General features: G+C 42.1%; 1 pseudogene; it reads left to right on the top strand.

Annotated features, from left to right (window-relative positions):
- Positions 1 to 323: 323 nt before the first annotated feature.
- On the top strand, positions 324 to 1,625 carry LOC118834021 (annotated as a pseudogene).
- Positions 1,626 to 14,901: the final 13,276 nt, after the last annotated feature.

Below are 14,901 nucleotides of genomic sequence, written 5' to 3' on the forward strand. Positions count from 1 at the left end.
AGGCAGCGAGTATAAAAGATAGATCACCAGGCTTGGAGGCAGACAGGCCAGGGTTTGAATCATGTGTGACCCTAGAAGAGTCACTTAACCCCAGTTTCCTTCACTGTAGAATGAATAGATTGAATGTAGAATTCAATTGTAGAATTGAATAAATTGGCCTGTAAGATCCTTTCTATGATCTTATAGGTGTTTCCATCACTGGTGAGATGGAGCACAGACTGAAAGAGGAGAGAGCAGCTATGCGGCAACCCCTGTATAGTGGGGTGATTTCAAGAGCTTTGGAAAGAGAGCAAATCTTTTCTTAAAAGAACCCCTTGGATTCCAACTTCCTTGTCTCAGCAGCAGGTTGGACTCCTCCGGCCTCACCAAACATCGATAAGATGTCAAGCAAAGGCACCATGGTTCTTGCCTATAGCAGAGGCCTGGACACATCCTGTATCCTGGTGTGGCTGAAGGAGCAAGGCTATGATGTTATTGCCTTCCTGGCCAACATTGGACAGCAGGAAGACTTTGAAGAGGCCAGGAAGAAGGCATTGAAACTTGGAAACAAAAAGGTTTTCAATGAGGATGTCAGTAAGGAGTTTGTGGAGGAGTTCATCTGGCCAGCTGTCCAGTCTAGCACCCTCTATGAAGATCAGTACTTCCTGGGCACCTCTTTTGTCAGACTTTGCATTGCTCACAAACAGGTTGAAATTGCCCACCAGGAAGGGGCCAAGTATGTGTCCCATGGAGCCACAGGAAAGGGGAATGAGCAGATCCAGTTTGAGCTCACCTGCTACTACTTGGCCCCTCAGATTAAGGTCATACCTCCTTGGAGGATGCCTGAATTCTACACTAGGTTTGAAGGGTGTAATGACCTGATGGAGTATGCCAAGCAACATGGAATCCCAGTTCCAGTCACCCCCAAGAAGCCATGGAGCACAGATGAGAACCTTATACACATCAGCTACGAGGCCAGAATTCTGGAGAACCTCAAGAACCAAGTACCTGCTGGCCTCTACACAAAGACCCAGGACCCTACAAAAGCTCCCAACAACCCAGATGTCTTAGAGATTCAGTTTAAGAAAGGTGCTCCCGTGCAGGTGACCAATGTCAAAGATGGCACATCCCGCCGTACATCCTTGGAGCTCTTTCTCTACCTGAATGAAATTGTGGACAAACATGGGGTCAGCCGAATCGACATTGTGTAGAACTGCTTCATCAGAATGAAGTCCAGAGGTATGAACAAGATCCCAGCGGGAACGATCCTCTACCATGCTCATTTAGACATTGAGGCTTTCACCATGGATCGAGAAGTATGTAAAATCAAGTAGGGCCTAGGCTTGAAATTCTCTGAATCTGTGTACAAGGGGGGTTTCTGGCACAGTCCGGAGTGTGAGTTTATCTGCCACTGCATTGCCAAGTCTCAGGAAGGGGTTGAAGGCAAGGTCCAGGCGTCTGACTTCAAGGGCCAGGTCTACATCCTTGGCCGAGATTCTCCCCAATCACTGTACAATGAAGAGCTGGTGAGCATGAACGTGCAGGGAGACTATGAGCCCTCCGATGCCACTGGCTTCATCAACATCGATTCCCTCAGGCTAAAGGAATATCATCATCGTCTGCAGAGCAAGGTCACCGCCAAATAGACTAAGCAGCCATCAATAATGCGAAGCGGCTCTCAGTGTCGCTGCTGATTTCCCCACGTAACGGCCCGAATGTCCTGGCATTCTGTGACTGTTGCTCACTCTCCTGGGCTGCAGCTCAGCCAGGCTTTGTTTCATGTTCCTGTAGCAGACAGAGATGGTCTACAAGGGGTTGGGGCGGGGGCGGGGGAGGGAAGGATGGAGTAGAAATTACAACCATAATAATAACAATAACCATAATAATGAAAAAGAACCCCTCCCTCCCTCACTTACTGGCTGACGCAACATTGCTCTAGTCTGTGGGTTTCTCAACCTAGGGGCCATGATTTTTTTTAATATTTTGACAGCTGTATTTCAATATAATTGGTTTTCTTTGAAATCTTATGTATTTTACTTTATGTATGCAAAATGATCATTCTGAGCAGGGGTCCATATGCATCATTGGATCCAAGACACACAAAAGTTAAGAACCCCCCCCCTCCGCTCTTGTAGGAAGACCCAACAATGAGAGATGAACCTAGGAAGGCAAATCCTCACGGAACAGGGAACTCAAGGAGGATACCAACATGGTCCGGTAATGGGATGAACCCTGAGACAGACCTAATTTCAAGTACAAGGTTTACTATTCCCTAGCTGTGGCAAGTCTTTTAAGCCTTCTGAGCCTCAGTTTCCTCATCTCTAAAATGAACACATTAGACCTCCATACTCATGAAAGAGAGCTGGGGGACTATGAGTATGGAAAGTAACCTAAACTGTCAGATGTAGTCACTCGGTTGGTGAGTTTTGCTTCACTTTTTCTGCTCTACAGGAATGAGTTCATTAAGGTTAGGATTTCCTGGGAAATGACTGTGGTATCAAAAACAAACAAAAAAAATACCAATAAAACTTTTTTTAAAATAAAAGGAGGACTCGGGCTCAACAGTCTCTAATGTCCAGTCTAGACTTAGTTCAGTGACTGACAGCAGAGCTTTTTAGATAATGGGGGAAGGACAGAGCACTGGAAACCTGGAAGAGAGAAAAAAGAAAAGTTGTGTAGATGGGAGAAGAAGGAAAGTGGAGGTGCCAAAGACAAATGTCAACAATTTCTCCATTTAGCCAAAAGCCTGCTCTGAATGAGTGGCCCAAGGGAAGGGAGTAAGGACATGAAATATGGGTCATAAAAATGTCTAGAGGATCATAAATCTAAAGGTGTAAGGGACCTCTGTGGCCACCTAAGCCAACTTTTTCATTTTACAGATCAGAAAACTAAGGCCCAGAAGGTTCCACACAGGAAGTATGGTTCAGAAACGGGATCTGAACTGAGGTCCTCTTAACTCCAAAGGAGTCACTTCTCTTTGTACCATGGTCCATGCTGTCTGGCAGATGACAGATAGATATAAAGAGAGAGAGAGAGAGAATTAGAAAAAGATTAAGGAAACAAAGAGACATAGAAATAAAGCTATAGAGATGCTAGTGATATATAGAAATATACATATATATTTAGATATTCTGTTGTTCGGTCATTTTTTCAGTCGTGTCTGACTCTTCATGACCCCATTTGGGGTTTTCTCGGCAAAGATATTGGAATCGTTTACCAGCTCATTTTACAGATGAGGAAACTGAGGCAAGCAGGGCAAAGTCATTTGCCCAGGATCAAACAGCTAGTATGTCTAAGCCCAGATCTGAACTCAGGAAAATGAGTCTTCCTGAGTCTAGGACTGGCTCTCTATCCACTGAGCCACCTAGTTGCCCAGCATTTACATATAGATATAACATTATGCATCTAGAATTTTGGTTGCCTAAAGATGTCTGTAAGCCACACAGAGGATCTTCAGATTAAAAGACCTGGTTTTGCTTTGGATGCTAGACTTTGCCTACCTGGCCCAAGAGATTAGGTACATTATCGGTGAAAACATGTTACATTTTTTTTCATTATTAAGAAATTGAGGATCAGCATCCTGGAGAAGATAGTAACACCTAACCCACTAACTTTCTGGTAATTAATTAACAAGCAAACCATCTAATTGAAAACCTACAAGCTCCCCCTTAAAGCTCACATTAATTTGTTCATTACATTAATCACTAAGGGACAACAGGTACAGATTGCTTCTCAGCAGCTCAGTCTCCACAATAAAACCTCCAAGAGCACAGGCAAGGTCAAGTACAGCCATCTCACATCCCCCGAACTGGGCCTGAGCCTGGGAGTCAGGGCACAAATTTATCAGCCCTGGTCTGAAAATTTCAGAGTCTGAAAAAGATAAATGATGCCTCTGAGAATACTGGGCAGGAAAAAGAGTGGAGGCACAAGTCAAGACACACCCATGAATAATGGGGCTATGCACCAGGTGAGCTGTGGCCTAGCCTCACCCTCCCCACCTCCACCACAAATCCCCCCCACCTTTATCACCCGCTTGACCAAATTACTAACAAGGGGCAACAGATTACAGCAACCATAAAACCCAGATGAAAAATGTGTTTCCTAGCTAGTTCTCTCTCTCTCTCTAAATTTCCTAGTCCCATCCCCCCAAACCCCACCCCAGCTTGCCATTAATTTCTTTGCCACTTAGCTCTTTCATTGTTTTATCACATATGACGAGTCATATCTATTCAGTAGAGAGCTACCACTTTGGAATCATCCCAGATGGTTATACAGTCATCCCTTCCACGTCATGACTTTCCCCATTGTAGTTTCAATATATCTCAGGTTGACACAAAAAATTAAATGGGAATTTGGGGGAAGTTTTGCAGAAGCTGCAGATGACGCATGAAGGCCAGCAGAGAACACAGAAAAAGTTTAGAAAATCAGAAATGCATAAAATATATGTATAGTACGGTATAATAACAACATATTTTATTTTTAGTACCATAATAATTCAGACTTCTTCTCTGGTATGAAGGAAAGGCCAAAAAATTTTCCACATGTTTTCCAGAACGCCATGCCTCAAATCACCCCCACCATCCCCATGATGTAGAATAGCCTAGAATTTATATCAAGCTTGAAGGTTTGTAAAGCGCTGTAACAAATTCCATCATATTTTATCCTAACAACGATCCTGGGAGAGAGGTGCAATTATTGTCCCCATTTTACGGGTGAGAAAACTGAGACAGGCAGAGGTTAAGTTGCTTGCCCTAGGGTCACACAGCCGGGAAGTATCTAATGCAGCATTTGCAGCTAGGTGGCACCATAGTGTACAGAGCACTGGGCCTGGAGTCAGGAAGACTCACCTTCCTGAGTTTAAATCCAGCCTCAGACACTTACTAGCTGTGTGGCCCTGGGCAAGTCACTTAACCCTCTCTGTCTCAGTTTCCTCATCTGTAAAATGAGCTGAAGAAGGAAATGGCAAACCACTCTAATATCTTTGCCAAGAAAACTCCAAATGAAGTCACAAATTCACAAAGTGTCAGCACCACTCAGACTCAATTGAACTTCCTGACTACAGGCCCAAGGCTCCCTAGCTGTTTGAGTTCTTTTTTATTCTATCCAACAAATACTTGTTAACTACCCACTTATATAGGTGGGTATGTGGTACAAGGTACTAGAACTAATAAAACAGAACATTCCTTTACCTCAGGTAGTTTACATTCTACTGGCAGGATAAGACATAGACACAGATAAGTAAACAAATTCTAAACAAATGAATGTCACCATGCATGCCTTGAGTCCAGGTCATAGGAGGATAGGATGAAGACTGATGGGGAATGAGAACCATCTACAAGCATCCAAAGGACTGATGTCACCTGAAATAGAAATTAGACTTGTTCTGTCTGGCCCCAGAAGGAAGAACAAGGAGCACTGGAAGGATGTAGCAAATACACAAGCTGAGGTTTGATGTCAGGGGAAGAAAAAGCCCCTTTTTCCTTTTCTTTCCTTTTTTACAATTACAAAAAAGAATTGTAATTATAGCTGTCTAAAAATGGAATGAGTGGTGGGTTCTATCTCCCTCACTGGAAGTCTTCAGGAGAAGGCTAAACAACCATTTATCAGGCATTTTGTAGTAGGAGTGCCTTTTGGCTATGGGATGGTGTGAGAACCTATTGTTAAGTTGTACATTACAGATTTACAGTTTCATGTACAATCATCTTTTTTCTATTCTACTACATTATGTAAGTGATTGTTTTATTTCTTAAGTTCAGAATAAAAATTTTTTTTTAATTTTCAATGTGAGCATTTACTCCTCAGAAATATGACAGATGAGGGCTTGATTTGTCATTTTATTGGTTGTCTACTTAAGAAAGGATTAATAATGGACATTAAACTTTAAAGAGTATGTGTGCACATTTTTTCTTTCCCAACAGCCTGGTTGTTAAACGTTTGCCAGTGTACCCCTGCATTATTCTTTAAACGCTGCTGGAGCTCAGCTGGAGTGTAATAGAAGGCTCAGGAAAAGAAGGCATCATCAGACTGTAGGCCTGTGGCCAGAGGCCAACAATAACAATGCCATTTATAGAACCCTTTATGGTTGGTAGAGTGCCCTTCATCCATCATCTCGTTTGAGCCCCTCAACACCCCCGGAGTTGTCCCTTCCAACTCTCAATATTCTGCAGTTTTATAATTTGGGAGGGAGGGGGTACTCAGGAGAAAGCACTCACAACTAGGAGGATCAGGACAGGTCTTGGATAGGAGATCGACCCATGATAACCCTTAAAGAGAGCTAAAGAAGCCATAGGAAGAGGTGAGGAGGGAAATAGTTCCAGGCATGAGGTGCAGCCTGTAGAAGATGGAATCTCAGAAAGTACTCCAGTTTGGCTAAAACACAGACCACATCAGTCCTGTTGCCTCGACCATTGATTAGCAGTATGACTGGAAAAAATTGCCTCACCTCTTCTGGCCTCAGTTTCCTCATTGGCAACAAAGGGATGAAGCTAGATTATCCATAGAGTCTTTTCCAGAATGGAAGTACAAGGTCACATATATTTTTTATCAACTTGGTCTTCAAACACAAAGAATCACAAATTTAGAGCTGGAAGGGATCTCAAATATCATCTAATTCAGTTCCCTTGTTTTTCAGATGAAGAAACTGAGGCCAAGATAAATGAAATGTTCCCCACCTATGCCTGAAAAAGAAGAAAAAAATCTCGCTCATTTGGAAAGCCTCCAAGGGAAAATCAGTCTGAATTATTGTACAATGAATTATAATGGAGGGATCCCCTAGAAGGGGGATCTGTACTGATATGTTTCCCAAGTTCATCCTTGGAAGCAGTTTGATCCCAAAGATGGAGAATTTAGGTTTTGCTCATGGTGACCCCTCCTCATTAAGGAATTAACTGGATGTTTGTTAGCAAAGTTATTCAATGTACAAATTAGATATGAGATATACAGTACCTTTTAATTTCCTCTACCAAAATTCAAGTGCTTAAAATAGAAAAGACTGATAAGCTAAAATTAACAAATATTTAAAAATGTAAAACAATAACCCATCATACCAATTATACTCTCCCAGGATGCAATGACAAGTTTCTGGGACGGCAGACCTGCCTGCCTAAGCAACTCACAAGGTGAGGGTCTCCTTGGCAATCCAGGGCATGGCTTGGACTTTGTTAGACCCAACTGCAGCATCCTTCTGATAGTGGTCATCTTTTCCTCTGAGAAGTGGTCAAATTGTAGAAACACCTATCACTAGAAAGCCTGCACTGGCTCAGGAACTCCCAACCTCTCAAACTCATGAGATAGTCACCAAAGCTAGAAGTGCCCATCAATTCCTCAGGGTCACTATTCAATAATCTGTGGCCAGGGACTGAAATGCAAGGCAGAGAAGGCAGTCAGGGACTTGAGATCTAGACTCAGACTTATCTAGGTAAGTTCTTGTTGTGAGCTACTATTTTGGTTGGAGGGGGAGTGCAATAGGGAAAGAAGAATCCACTCCTACCTGGCTAGAAGTCAAAGGGAAAACTGACATTGGCTGTGTCCCAGCAAAGAGAGCACCTCAGAGAAAACTGGAAACTGTCTTTCCTCACCCTTTGTATCCCACCGAGTGAGTGGCTCCTCTTGGTTGAATGGCCAATTATCTTTGACAAGACAACTAGGTGATGCATTGGATAGACTGTTGGACTCATTAGCCATATAATCCTGGGTAAGACACTCTCTCTCGGCCTTAGTTTCCTCACCTGCATAGTGGTGAGGTATAATAGCAGCCACCTCACAGGTTTGTTGTGAGAATGATGATAAATAAAATTCCTGAGAGACAGAGTTTCTGGGTAATTAATAATCAATTTATTAGTTACACTAGCCAATAAATTGATGATCAGTGGTTTCTTTCAGTAATCAAAGATTCCAAGGGAGGCCCTGGAATGCCTTAAATCCCTTCCCAAAGAGAAATCCTCTAACAAGTGAAAATCAACCCTGATTTGTGGTCATTTAATGAGGAAGTGGGCCAAAAGTCTTCAGCTCCTGTGGCTGAGAATGTGCTTGATCATAAGACTCAGCAGCCTCTAGGCATCTGGGCAGGGGAAGCCTCTCTGGATACTTTCATGAGTTTAGTTGCCCTAAACTCTAATGGAGGGATGGGGGGGGGGGGCGGTGGTGGTGCAGTTTTCTTCCCCCAGGCAAAAACTTGCCCAAACTGGATTCTATTTATACTCTAAACAGAAATTAGTTCTCCCGATCCTGTGGGATCCCACCCAAAGTTAAGGAGCTAGGAGCAATATCTTGGGTCAGCCATGCCCTTCAGAAGTTGACCTTTTCAGGAGTTGGGCCTTAGAAGAAAGAAAGAAAAGGGGGAGGGGGAAGATCGTAAATTAATAATTAGTTATTAACATAATAGTCTAATATTAATCTCTCAGGATCAAATGAGAGAACATGTTTAAGGTGCTTCACAAACCTTAAAGCATTATATAAAGGCTAGTTATTATTATTGTCAGGGGAACCAATAAAGGACTGCTACAGCATGCCCAAGCACAAGCCTTTTGGTGCTAAGCCAGAGCACATATACCTCAAGGAACAAGAGCACATCTATCCAGGTTCTTGGAAAAACTCCAGTCCAGCAGGTCAGGAGATTTCCTCTGATAACTCCCATTACACTATCTAATGTGTGAAGAATACTCTACAATGCACTTTCAAGTACACACAGTAACAGGAGCTCACAGCCAACCAAGAGCTATTGATCCAGTAGGTTCTTCAGCTAACAGATTTAATGGCTAAGGATCCCCTGTAATTAATGCCTTGTCTATCTACAAATTATTGTTGTTGCATTTGTCCTTCGTTGTTGAAGAGGACCATGACATCAGGGAACTGATGACATGACTTGCAGTTGAGTTTGACATGAGGGAGGGCTGTGCAAGGTCACCAGCCTCACTTTCTCCTCCAGAGCCATCTGGGTCCAGTGGCCTGATTCTATCTACAAATGGGTACTACTAAAGTGAGCAGAAATAAACCTCAGCAAAACCAACATCTGAAAAGTCCCACATTCCTAATAACTGAAGTCCAGATTCATCCCACAAATACTAAACACCAGTTATATTCTGTTCCTGGTGGAATTGATACATGGTCCCTGCCTTCAAAGAGCTCGAAATCTAGCCAGGGGCTGTTTTCACCTTTCTGTGTATCCTCCGAGCTTAGAACAATGCCTGGCACATAGTAGGTACTTAATAAATACTTATTGACTTGAGGGGACATGACATGCATACTCATGAAATATTCAATAAAACAGGAGCTGCCACCTGCAGTCCAAGATAAAGTAGGTACCAGATTCAAGCACTCAAACAATACACTGCCCTCCAAGTGCTCTGAGTTCAAGGCTGGACATCACAATGGGCTTTATTATTTATTATTTATTTTATTTATTATTATAAGTATATTATCATCTTGGTTTCATCTAAAATCCCTCCATAGCTAGCAACTTTCAGCCCATTTTTCCTAGCTGGTCATCACAGAACCAAAGAATTATTGAATGTTAGAGCTGGAAGGGACCTTAGACATCCAAAAACAATTTACCCTTTTTGGGCCTCAGTCTCCTACCCTGGACAATGAGCATGTTGGCTTAGATGAGCTCTAAAGTCTCTTTCATCTCTAAGCCCTATAATGCACCATATTGTTCTCGTTTTGGAAGAAAGACAGAACTGTAATCAGCCTGAGACCAACAGAGTTTTGCCCCAGGAAGTCAGGAGGCGGGATAACGATTGCCTACTTTCTTCCCCCTCCCCAGGAGAAAGAGTACTGACTCAGATCAAAGGACCTGAGCTCTAATAGCCTTCCTAGCTATATGACCTTGTCACAAGGTTTTTTTTAGTTTCTTCTTTTATGAAATGTATGTTTGGATTAGACGGCCTCTGACGGTCCTTCCAGTTCTATATCTATGGTCCTTTAATGAGCAGCTAGGTGACATGATGGCTAGAGAGCTGGGGTTGGATTCAGGAGGACTCATCTTTGTGAGTTCAAATCCTACCTCGGACACTTATCATGTGACCCCAGACAAATTGCTTATCCTCATTTGCCTCAACTTCCTCATCTTTAAATGAGCTGTAGAAAGAAATGGCAAACCATTCAACATCCTTGCCCGAAAAACCCCAAATGGCAGCATGAAGAGTTGAATACAACTGAACAACAACACTGCCCTCATGTGTATGATCCTATAATCTGCTAGTTATATTCCAGGGTACAACTGCCCCTCTTGTAGTTTCTGCCCACACTCTTCCACTTGCCACCACAAAGTTGGATGATCCTCTGTTTCCCTCCCTGCACTGAGGCAGCTAGTAAATAAAAAGGCAAGCCTGAAGTTAGGAAGACATGAGTTCAAATCCAGCCTCAGACAGGAGCAGTGTGACTCTAGACAAGTCACTTCACCTCTATCAACTGTAAAATGAGGATAAATCAATATGAGGATCAAATGAGAAAGTATTTGTAAATCACTTAACCCAATGTCTGCATACAGTAGGTGTTATATAATTGCTTGTTCCATTCTCTTCTTCCAAACTCTATGACCTAATTTACCCCCAGGCAAAGTTCTGTCTAACTGTGGCTCTAACTATAACCAAACCATTTATCTCTAACACACTTAACAAACAGGATTGAATACCAAGCTCTCCCAGTCTTTAAAGCTGTGACTGTGACATCTCCGTGGTGTTTCAATCACATTCTTAAAAAGTTTGCAATCCTTATGTATGACAAGTAATTTATGGTGTGTCTAACACATACAGAAGATATATTTAAATCACAAATGCAGAAAAATAGGGACAGACTTTGTTCGCCTAAATGTCCTCATGCTGGCAATAAAATTCTTTCTGAGAAGACAGAGTCATAAAGTAAAAAGTCAGTAAGTAGGATAACGGCTAATTATGCTCTAAAACAGAAAATGCTTTCTTTATGTCACCATTTCATAAAGACAAAACAATTGATTGTAGCAGTGCCTAGCAGCACCATTATAGTTAATGGTCAGTTACAAATTTCCATCACAAACTCGTTTTCTCCTCGAGGCTTTAAATTGAAGCCACTATGATTTGCATGGAGCTCAAATGTTAAGTCTTCAAGCTCTATGCAATTTTTTCCTCCGTGGGGCAAAGGGAAAACTCACCAACTGGTGTCATCTTGGTGAACGTCAATTAAATTTGTTGAGCCAACATTTGCTCAGCTATAAAAGGAAGGAGTTGGATGAAAGGACCTCTGAAGTCCCTTCCACTTCTAAATCTGCAATCCCATGATCCTCTCTCTGCTGTCTGTGTGACCTTGGGCAAGATTCTAAGCTTCGGTTTCCTCATTCCTTCACTAAGGCCTAGAGAGGGGATGTAACCAGACCCTCTGACTCCCAAGGATCTATTGTACCATAAGAGCTATAAATAGGAATTCTTCTATACAAAGTAATTACTACAAACCATATCTAGAGCAGACAAGACAAAATGTACCCCTGGACATCATCCTGTAGAGAGGAGGCAGAGACTCTTGGACATTACTGGTGAGGCTGTTGTCAAGGAGGTCATGAGCTGGTATCCAGTGATAGCAAGAGAGAAACTTGCCCAGAGAACATTCTGGTAGCTTCCTGTTTCAACTATTTATTCTTGTTCTCCAGGCGCTAAGCTCTGTTATTTCTACACTGGTGAAGCACAATGAGGAATAGCATTTCCTTCTAAATTTGCTACCCTGGAACATAGCTCCATTTGCCCTAGCCTACTTATGGCTCTGGCCTCTGCCATTACACTTACAATTTAAGAGTGAGATGGGAGTAATGGCTTTATGTTTTAACAATAAAGAACTGCTTTGGAGACCATGTGGCTGGAGAAATGACTCCACTGCCATTCTTAAGAGGCCCCTTTGCTCTGGATCTGATATGGTTTGGGGTGCTAGGAACCCCAAACAAGGATACAGGGCAGGTCTGCCTTGAAAGAATTTCACCACTCAAGCCTTCTTTCAGTCACAGTAGTGAGGCAGGTGAGATATCTAGTAAATCTTCAAATTTCATACAGATAAGACAAATACTTATAAAAAAGAAAAGACTGTGGGAAGATCTGAATGGGATCAAGGAGTGGCAAGTATCCTGGGATGGGCCAGGTACAGACAATGAAAGGAATGAAGTGGTAGGGCCACAGTGAAAGGACAGTTAAAAGGATTATACTGGTATGGGCCCCATACCTCAGTGAAACTCCAGGGACTGGTTGCTGAGAAAGTTCAAGAACTGAGAGGGTCTTCCCGTTTTAGGGGTTCAAGTCCCAAAACCCCATCAGATCCACACGTGCAGTCTAGAGGAGCCTCACAGTCTTCAGCTCATTAAATACCCATTCTGGTGCCCCAGAGACAAATTATTTAAAGCCTAAGACTAGTGTCTCTCTCCCCAAAAGGGAGTAGCAAAAAGGTATTCAATTTACAAATCAGATATGGGATAAGTGTTTATTTTCTACTCACAAAAGAAATGCTAAAAGATGCAAATGACTCATAGTAAGTATTGACAAAATGACTTAAAATAGGATACTGTTTTCCATAGCTTATAGCTATTATTGCAATCTCTAAGGAAGCTGATCCCAAAATCACCAGAACATAAAGCAGTTTATGGGGCCACTGAATGGGAATGGCCATATTTTACCTCACCACTGCTGACAATCCAGTTCCACCCCATAGATCTTACGGAGCTCAGCACCTCTTGAACTAACAACATCCAGCCAACCAGGAGCCCAGACCCAAGCTCACTTAGTTATCCTTCCTGTCATAACTGTCACATGGGTGTAATTGCCATCATGTAGTGCATTTAGTAAGGCCTGGCCCTTCTCCACAACTCACTGGAAGTCTTGGAGTACCATGATGCCACTTGAAAGGCTGAAGGGAGAGAGTTAATGTTCTCTCCTTTGACCTGGTACAACACCCCATTCACTTAATACTGTCATGGTACAGGAGAGAACCAAGGGACCTCGAAAATTTTTCTGTGCCATGCCAAAGTGACACGTCCTGTCAGTGCTTAGCCATCATATAGCCAGAAGCAGTCAGAGTTCACCACCCCCAAGGGAACCAAACATTGAGCCAGCACATGATGAGTCAAAAGCAGCAAAGACATATCTGCACATGTGCTGTACAACCCACATCACACATAGATTCCTTGGAAAATATCAAAGCATCACCATTCTTGGTGTTTGAATACCAGCACCGCCATTTACTCCCATGTGTCTTTGGACAAATCACTCAGCTTCCCTGAAACTCGATTTTCTTGGCTGTGAAAAGAAAGGATTGGCCTACGAGGCCTCTAAGGTCACCTGTAGCTCGAACATTCTTTTATTTTTTTCTATCAACTATTCATATATTTTAAAAATGTACTGAGAAGCCCTTACCATATGTGCTGTTAAAGGCAGAATCTTTTCTAGCTGGGATCTAGGAGAATGTCTCACAAACACCAAGCGCAAAGCCATAATGTCATGCAAGCTTACGAAATGAAAAAGCTGACTTCTTGGAGCTCAAAGAAACAGCAAACACTACTGCTAATGCAGCTCTTCAAAGACGTTAAATTGAAGGAGAAAAACAAAATCTGCATGCCAGTTTGGGGTTACTGCATGCAGCTAAGATAAAGCCACAGCAAGTTACAAGCTGTGTTGATGGTCTAAGGTCCTGTTAAGGAATCCCAAGTGAGCTCTGATGATGGGCATTCAAGGTGTAGACCTTCAAGGCAAACTTTCCTACATCTCTAACAAGAAGGTTTGATTTTCTGTAGCTCCTTCTCATGCTCTCCATTCTAACAATGAAGCATCTAATAGCTATGACTTACAGGAGTCTATCACCAGGCTCATAACTTACTAATTATATTTATTTGGTACACTGCAGTTACAAAGTGCTTTCCTATCCAGTATCTTATTTTATTCTCACAACATCCCTGATCAGTAGGCAGGGAAAGTATCATTTCTCTCATTTTACAGGTGAGGAAACTAAGGCTTAAATAGAAAGTATTTGTCTAAAGTCATACAATTAGTGGTAAGATCAAAATTTAAACTCGCATTTTCCTTGTCTTTGGATTGCATCTTTCAAGTGAATTTCCTATCCACAATATATTCTTCTGTAGGCCTGGCCTAATTTCTTCCCATCATGATGTTCATTTTTCCATGTTGCTGTTACTGGTTCCAGAGAAGAAATGTGTCTGGGGTGTCCCAATGGCCAAGAGATATCCATGATCTAAAGCCTTTCAATATTACACATCCCATGGAAAACTAAGTGGCAATGCCTTTTCTGGATGGAAACCATTCAAGGGAATTTTATTCTAGAAAGGAGTCTCTGAACTTTCCGTTATAACATCATACACAGAAAGAAATCTTTGCTGCAATTATCTTTGGTCTTCATGCAAACCTCCACTTGGTATACTCTAGGGAACATGAGGTGAAAAATGAATTCAGAATCTGCTGTCACTTCATGGTCATGCTAAACCTTTAGACCCTCACTTCAAAGATATTTTTACCAACTATAGCTAATTAAGCTCCCATTAAATTCCCTTGAGCCAGGAAAAGTTTGCAGACTGTTTCTCTGTCAAGGCTCAAGCCTAGGCCCATTGGTGATCAGTAAAAAGAGCAAAATGATACTGTTTGCCTATTCTTTATAAGACCACAGTTTCTTCACCTGCAAAATAAAAGAGTTAAACCACATGACCTCTGAGTTTCCTTCCAGTTCTAAATTTAATTTTGATCCTAATTATCTCTGCTGATCTGGGATGGTGGTGTTTTGTTGGGTCATTTAATCTAGCAAGTAGCCTTAGGAATAGAAAGTGAAATCCATTAGATTTAGCTCAAGCCATTAGAATGTCAGAATGAAATCTACCATGTTGATTTGGTGACAGCAGCATTGATTTAACAAACAAGCTTTTAAGTTAATAATAGAAGTATCGCTCAGGCACCATTTCCCAGAACT

This window comes from Trichosurus vulpecula, chromosome 1 (assembly GCF_011100635.1).
Source record: "Trichosurus vulpecula isolate mTriVul1 chromosome 1, mTriVul1.pri, whole genome shotgun sequence".
Classification (NCBI taxonomy): domain Eukaryota; kingdom Metazoa; phylum Chordata; class Mammalia; order Diprotodontia; family Phalangeridae; genus Trichosurus; species Trichosurus vulpecula.